The following is an 8545-nucleotide window of genomic DNA, read 5'->3' on the forward strand; positions in this document are numbered from 1 at the left end:
ATGGATAAACATTTCTTGAAAGCATCTGTCAATTCACTACCGGGTGAGCGCCATCTACTGTTATCTAATTTGATACAGGCTTGGGTTTTAAACAGAGATCGGGTTTGGGTGTGTTGGCGATTCATTCTAACCTGGGCCCGTAATCCGCGTTTGCGTCGTTATCGAATGTCGCTATCTCCCGTGACCCCCAGCCATCTAATTTTTCGAAACGCCGGAACCGGGTGTTGCCATTCTCGGGAAGAGCTGGCTGGAAAAGGTGGCAACGTTATGTTCCGGCGTTTCCACCAATCGGATGTCTCGAGGTCACGTGAGATAGCAACACTTCGATAACGACGCATGCTCGGAATACGGGTCCTGGAAATAACAGCGCTTAAAGGAACACGGGGCGACCGAGTGGACACGGACAAGCGCTATCAACTGAGATTTTATTTCGTGATCTGGTGCAAATATATACATTTTCGGAAAATACAAGAAGGAAGAAAGGAAAACAACACTGACACCCTCATCCGAAACCCATACTCAGCACGTGCCGGCACCACCCGTTCGAGCGAAAAAATCAAGTTCTCTTACTGGCAAAGATAGTGACTGCGTGCTGACACGCCCAGTTCCAGCTGGCGCAATCTTAGACGCTTCAACAATCTCCCGAGTAAGTTGGTCGCGGTAAAAGTAGACCGCAAAAAAAGTATAAACCTCCCGGTGAAGGTAGAAGTCTGCGTGATTTCGGTCGACTGAAGTGTAAGGTTTCCTGATCCTATTAGCGGTTATCTTACTAAATTTCCTTGTCGTAATGGATAGGAAGCTGACTGATTTGTACTTTTTCAAGTCCTTAGCGTTTTTTTCTAAGATTAATATAATGTTAGCACGCCTTCATGATTGCGCTGCTAAAATAAGTAAAATTCATCCACCATCTCGCTAATGGAAGCAGAAAACGCATTGTATCTCCTGCCAGTTGTTGAATGAGCCAGCTTGCCTTGCAGCATGTTGTGCAGATACGTTTCTTTCCGTCATGATGAGCCACGTACACGCTTCTAACCTTAGCACAACCAACTGTATATCTTTCAATTTCTAGCACACCTTTATAAATTTACCCCCTGTATTTGTTCTGTATTTTAACCACTGTATTTGTTCTGCGACACGCCATCCTCCTTGACCGCCCGCTATGTATACAACAATAGTACGAGTAGCTGACTTGCCATTATATACCGTCAAATTCCTTCAATCTGCACGACCCACATATTTAACTTCCTTCATTGCCATGTTACCCGATCCACTCAGTCAGTGTACTGCAGTGTCCACTGCTTCAGGAGACGACAATTACTGTTAGATTTAAGACATACCATGGAATTTGAAAACACGAAACTTATATCACCGTTAAATTGGTGCAAAGTATTGATCCGTTAATTTTAAAAGAAAAATGAAACGACTTCTCACTGCCATTTTGACTAAGTTAATTGTGCTTTTGCAGAATGCCCCCTCCACGAGTCTGCAATCTTTCCTGTCTTTAACACGCTGATAACTGTTTGATCTCCATGCGACTTATCATAACAATGTAAAGTTTCCCACCTTAAAAGGTCGCTTAAACCTGTATCTATGATTTTCTACCAAAGAAATGAACAAAAGTTGCGCATTTCTACACTTATTTTAAATCAAACCGAAGGCCAGGCAAATAACTGTCCGGACAAACTTCGCAAAAAAAGACCATTGGGAAAATAATAAATGAGAACAGAAAGTTCAGAGGACGGAAACAACACAAAGCCCACCATGCCGCGCTGTCTTCTCTTTGAATATTTGGCTGCCGTTGTCTCACACACCATGCAGAGAAAAGTGCTATCCCCAGCAATCTATATTTACCAGATACACACAATGGTCCCTTAGCAAAAAAGGCCATTGTATAACATAAGTTCATTATAAGGTATCCTTTTTAGGAGGTTAGGCTATCATTCAGTTCTCCTCGCAAATACCTTCAATGTTTCGAGTAAACGCACTCGTCCAGTCGTGTCCTATTTTCAAGGTCATCTTCCGTGTGGTCAGCGCTAGGCCGATGTAGTCTCGCCTCCTCTCGTACTGGATCTTGTGAGTCATTTCCTAGTGCATCATCAATGATGGATCCTCATCTGGCGCCAGATTGCCCCTATTTCGTGTCAAAAGTGTCATCAAATGACCTGTGTACCTTTTATTATATTTCATGAAATAAGGACATTTAACAACTTTCGAAACTTGCCAGTGTCTAAAGGTTAAACCACTAAGCAATACCATCAAGCGGACTCTGTGCATCCTGAAGATGTCGCCAAGCGACAAGATACACTAAAGAGAGAGTATACCTTTATGCGTGTATAAAACTGCTCTTTTGCTAACATTGACTGTATGCTTTAAATTCTCCATTCAATTTGGTACACGCCTGCTTATCAAGTGCAAGACCACAGCTTTTGATCCTTTCCACTCTGCCGCACCACTATCATAGGGAATCATTGTGCTCCAACTTTTCGAAGCAACTGAACATTCTTGCGAAACATGGCATGACCATAGAAAACATGCAAAATGATTAGCTGTAGTGCCTCACCTTTCGATGTAACGTTTTTCTTCCCGTTTTTGAGTCTTTTGCTCCGCGCTCAACTTTTTTTTTTTTTTATGCCGCATGTTTCATCTAACATTTTTTTTTCTTCCAAGTTCGGAGCGTATGATTCGTAAAATGCTACTGACATATACGGTATGCAATTACTTTTTTCTAATACGTTGCTTTTTGTGTACAAACTAGAAATCTCGCACTACCTACACGAATTGTTCAAGCCCGGTCGCCTTGTGAAGAATAGGTACAGGAGAGTTTTTCTAGCTGCGGCTGGCAGCCTTTTAATCTTTGTCGTACGTTGTAGTATTGAGCAAAGTAAATGAAATACTTTGATTTCATTTCACTTTTGAAGTAACTGCATTCCTCATCTAGGGATCTAGTAGTACTAATGTGATTTTATATAAAATAAAATATCCTCGTTACTTCATCTTAAACCTGTCTCCGGCTTCCTCGTGCCTTCTCCTCCCCATCCACTCTACCAGAGTTCAAAACTAACAATGCACATTGAACCCGGCTGCGGCGAAGGAGCGAAGCAGCCCAGACACCCCTCGCTACCTCTCCACCCGTGTGAATGCGAGAGCAAGAGAGGGAGTTGCCGCCGCACCCCCTCCCCGAAAAGCTCTTTCGCTGCAGCAGGTACGATTCCGCGCTGTCTGAGTACCCATAGCTGTTTCCTACACCGTACGATATTCTTGCCTTCTTGCCCAATGCAGCCAGGCTCTCAGCGCCCAATAAAGCTGAGTTTACTGCCAATAGCTAGCAGCCGGGATGTTCAGAATTATAGATTTGGCATTTCTGGTCACGTGATGGGTGCACATAACAACCATATGTAAACCGAGCAGCGAAATGTAAATTGTGGAAACAGATCTTGCTTTTTTTGAATTCGAAAAGCAATGTTTGTTTAGATTGCAAGCTTGATTCGTACTAGTACACGCGTTTTTTCTGATAATAATCGCTGCCTCCTTCTATTCCACTCGGCTTTCCAACATTGTGTAGATTTCTGATGTTTTTGTCGTACTGGTATTTAATGATATCTGCACCAGTATTTAATAATAAAAAGATGGTCATTGCAGAATTACTTCTTGAGCTAGGCGGAGTTTTAAATAAAAAATTAAACATACGCGTCATGCGAAACTGGATCCCTAGAGGCGGCTGAGTGATTAAGACGCTGGACTACTGATCCGAGGTACACGAGTTCGAACAGGACCGCAGCGGCCGCGTTTCCATGCAGGTGAAGTGCAAAGGCGTCCGTGTATTGTTGCAATATCAATGCACGTTAAAGGGACAGTAAAGGCACTCAAAGATGCTATGAAAATCTAATACACTACATTTGGTGACACTGTCGCCGCATATCCAGCAGCAAAACTCGAATAATTGCTGAGATACTGCGATAAGAAGTTGAGGTTTTTTTCTTGTTCCCGCCGGTCGAATTCAAACTGTTTCCTCCGACTACGTAGTGGGGGTAGAGTGACGCACACTATGACGTAAGCGGAGACTCCGTGATTGCTAGCGAGCCGGCGAGGCCCGCGGCGTCGCATCCCTCAGGGGTCAACATGGCAACAGCCTACTCATAATCGACCATCGGCTCACAATAAGTGACGGCTATAGCCGAAATAAATAGAACGATGACGAGAATAAGAAAAAAAAAAAAACATAGAGCGCTTGTAATGCACAATACTTTACATGTTTCTCAAGCCTTTGCGCTCCTTCTTGCACTGAGTATAAACAAACCGAGCCCTCGGTCATCCCAACGCTTCCCGAAACGTTTACATACAAATAAGATTTAGTTACCGGCAAAATAGTGTCCTCGCTGCTGCGCTTGCGAGTTTTGAAGCTTCGTCGCACTTTTTTCTTCAAGTTTTGTGCTACAGCTCCGTGTTCGGCAAAAATTATACGCCCACGGTAGCAGAGCATGACTGAAGAGCCGGCGCCCCTAAATTTGCCAGCGCTGTGGAATTCCACATGTCAAAATGGTTCCAGTGCGCATTTTTGTTTTTGTTTTGTTTTTCTTTTTTTCACTATAGTGCGCACAGGCATACAGAACATTAGTTGCAAGTCGTGAGAGCAGGCAGCATGCTCTGATGGTCAAGAAGTTGTAATTGTTAGACCGGCAGCAATGGCCTGTACACCTCGAAACATGTTCCTTTATAAATGTGGCCATGGCATAATATGCAGAAATATTTCCCAGCTCCCATATAGACATTGCTTTACAACACAGTAAGCAATGCGATGAAGATATTGCCGGACGCGGCTGCATGATATGATCGTCTTTAAAGCGGGCTATGATTTCATCACGCGGTTACGGAGCAAGCAGTGGTGAGTTCGAATCCCGCTAGTGGTGCTTTTTTCTTTCTTTTTCCAGAAATCAATTTTTTTTAGCATTTTTAATGCATTTGTGGTGCTTCGTTATTTTTAGCTTTTGCTTTTTACCCGAGGCCCTTTTTTTCGCCGGGCGACCAGCGCAATTGATCGACGCTCTCCTTGGTATGAGCGGCAAGTATGCCCCTTTTGTTTACGATGCCTGCAAATAGCACGTTGAAGCTCTTGTTGCCGCAGTATGTGGGTCAGATGTGCCATGATTTAGTGAACAATTGATTCATAACGCGTTTTAAATTTCCTTCGGCACTTAGCATATGTATGCTTTTCGTGGCGTACGTAGCTGTAGTCGATCGGTCAGGCCAGGGTTAACGGGAGCTCGCAGTCGAAGCGGCGACAGCGGCGATATGTTGGCTCAGAAATGTGAACGAAGGAGCCTGTCGGCGGTAGCAGATTTAGCTCGCTCGCGCCTCCGAATGCTCAAATGTGAACGAGCCAGGCGAATCTGCTGCTCCAAGCTCGTAATTCAGGCGCTTCAGGTTCAAACTTAAAAACTATCCAAGCACGCACGTAGTGTCTAAGCCGAAGTCGCTTTGACAACACGTTCTTCTTCTTCTTTTTTTTTTTTACTCATTCACTCCACTTTCTATACTGCGCTGTTCAAGTGTCCATCGATAACTGTTGCAGACACCGCGTCTTTCCTATTTATCAAATGATTTACGTTTATACTAAACAGCTTAATGAAAGCTTGGCCTCTGCGTCGTTCGTGGTGTATAGGAAGCCAAACACAAACAACGGTGGCTAGATGGGTATAGCGTGCGGACAGGCGGGTATAATGCGTGCTTTTTGTTTTCTTTTTCAGGACGTGGGGTGGCGCCATCAGCGAAAACCCGAGTCGTGACCGTTGCTTCCGGCTGTTGACATCCATGACTGCAAGGCTCGCTCCATTCTTTTCTACGGCGCTCAACTACTGTTCCCAAAGATGCGGGATCGAATCCCGGTCTCGGCGGCCGCTTTTCAATCGAGGCGAAAAGCAAGATGCCCGTGTGCTGTGCAATGTCAGTGCACGGTAAAGAACCCCAGGTGGTCGAAATTTCCGGAGTCCTCCACTACGGCGTCTCGCACTGCCTGAGTAGCTTTGGGACGTTAAATCCAGCAAACCATACCAAACCAAGTGCGAATGCGTTTTTCTATTTTGCAAACAAGCCATCTTACGGTAATTAGAAATTAACTTAAATATGTTGCAGTGGGAAAGGAGCCGACTTTAATACCCGGGCGTTTTCAACGGCCGTTCAGTGGAGCGTCAGTTGAACGCCGTAACGATCGTGGGAACGGAACGTTGGTGGCTGCGCTCACACGGCACTTTCCATGTTTCCAGCGCCGTCATCCTTCCGTACACGGACGTATTGTGTTTCTGCGCTCGCAGTTCGGCAAGGTGATCTTGCCGCAAGTTTATAAGTAAATGCGTCAGTGACGCTGTCCAGGCAAAGCGTTCTTGCGCCGGAGCGCTCGCCTGCAGCGGAGACACGTTGCTGCTGGGGGCTGCCATCTTTTCTACTTCACGACGAAACGGACGGAAACGGCGGCGGAACGGAGAACGGCCGCCTCCGTTGGTGTCAATCGCCGTTGGATTTCCAAGGGCGCTCGCGCTGCCCTGTAACTCCGCCTAACGGCCGTTAAGGCCAACTGCCATTTCCCTTAACGGCCGCTAACGTGCACGTGTAACAGGGGTATTACATGTCTACCGAAAATATGTGAGCTACTGTGCCTTTCCTTTCCGACAAACCAACACACAATGTCATGCGCGCTCATTTTCGGACGATCGCCAATGCTGCGTCATCGCTCGGCTTCCCGGACACGTGTCAAGAGTGGAGGCTTGTACGGATACACGCGCCTGCACGAAAAGCGCCTCACTGCATCGCTTTTTCATTGAAATGTGAAGGTGACGTTTTATTGCCCTCAAAACGCGTGTCGCATTCTGCAAAGCCTTCGTTCGCTCTGCTCCCTTTGCTGCGTGTTTTGCATATACTGCGTCCCATTAACGCAACGTCAACTGAATGGGCTTTAGCGTGTGTCACAACGAGGTTCTTATTGTCAGCGGGATATCTGTTTTGCAGATATAATAAATGCTGAATTTGCTATCTGTTTGTAGACGCACATTAACTCCTATTCGCAATAAATGAAGCGCGGGCAAAGGATTGGAATCGTGCAGAGTGGGACGAGATTTTAGTTGTAGGGAACGGATCTGTTTGGTTTGGTTTTGGAGTTTAACGCCCCAAAGCGACTCAGGCTATGAAAGACGCCGTAGTGGAGGAATCCGGAAATCTCGACCCCCTGGAGTTCTTTAACGTGCACTGACATCACACAGCACACGCGTGCCTTGCTTTTCGCCTCGAATGAAGAGCAGTCGCCGAGGCCGGAATTCAATCCCGCAAGGCTTGGGCACAGTAGACGAGCGCAGTAACCACTACGCCCCCTCATCGAGGCGGGAACGGAGCTATATCACAGTTGATTTTCACTCCAGACATTAATTTCTAAGTAGTAACTATCGCACTTTTGAGTCTATTACCTAAGCACTTACAATGTCGCTATATGTTCTAACGCTATAGCGTTACGGTTATCCCGTTCGCGTTTCTTTGACATTAATTATATTTCGCCTGCTTGGAAGTCTCTGGCCCGTTTATAATCTCGCCGCGTCTCGTTTGCGGGCACCACACTCAGATCATTTTGTCAGCACGAGGTTTGCATGAAGACCATTACAGACGAATGAAGGGTAGTCAGCTTCCTACAGTTGAGATTTGCATGTCCTGGCACATCTATGCATGTAATCATGAGTTAATAAAGTTGGCTTTCCCTATAACCCTGCTTCGTTCATTTATGCCCTTAAGTGAAATCACACAAGCCATGTGATCCATATTCATGTTATCTTAGAACTCACTTGAGAAATTTGCGTGCAGAACTAAGCCACAGAATGCGCTTGTATGACGCACCACAAAAGACAAGGCCAACGATGACGGGGCCAGAACGATGCTATAATAAGGCGGTTGACGACGCTGTAATATTTCAGTTAACGTAAAAATTGACCTTCAAAATTAATGTCAAGTTGGCTGAAAAGTTACCGTGCCCTTCTGCCGAAATACATTTTACGAAATTTTGCGAAATGCCAAGGTCGACGGAGGCATCGTTCTGCCTCCGTCGTCCTTGGCTTTGTATTTCGTCCAGAATTGAAAAGAAAATTAAATTCCCCGCCAAATATACCTCACTGGCCGTTCACGTGTTTTCTTGATGAAACTTAACACCACGGGATGCGACGTCATTTCCTTGATCAGGCACACAGGGATGCCATGATTCTCGAGACTCGCTCACTCGCTCACCCTAGTGCTGCATTACTTAAAGACTTGGCTTGTAAATATAATGTTGTGGATGTGGGACAGGAAAAAGGCGACAGTATTCATTTCACTTATTTTCAGTTCTCCTCTAATGCCCGCCTTGACAGAATTTGTTTCTGCAAACAGGTTAGCAAATGTGTTTTGTTACTGGGTGCGGCCCATCTTCTTCAGTGACCATTGTATGGTGTCTCTTCAGGTAGGGAGATACAGTTGGCACATACTTCACCCTCGGTGGGAGCTTTGGAAGATGAATAACTGTCTGCTCTCAGATGAA

This window comes from Amblyomma maculatum, chromosome 1 (assembly GCF_055883805.1).
Source record: "Amblyomma maculatum isolate TAMU_Amacu chromosome 1, ASM5588380v1, whole genome shotgun sequence".
NCBI lineage: Eukaryota > Metazoa > Arthropoda > Arachnida > Ixodida > Ixodidae > Amblyomma > Amblyomma maculatum.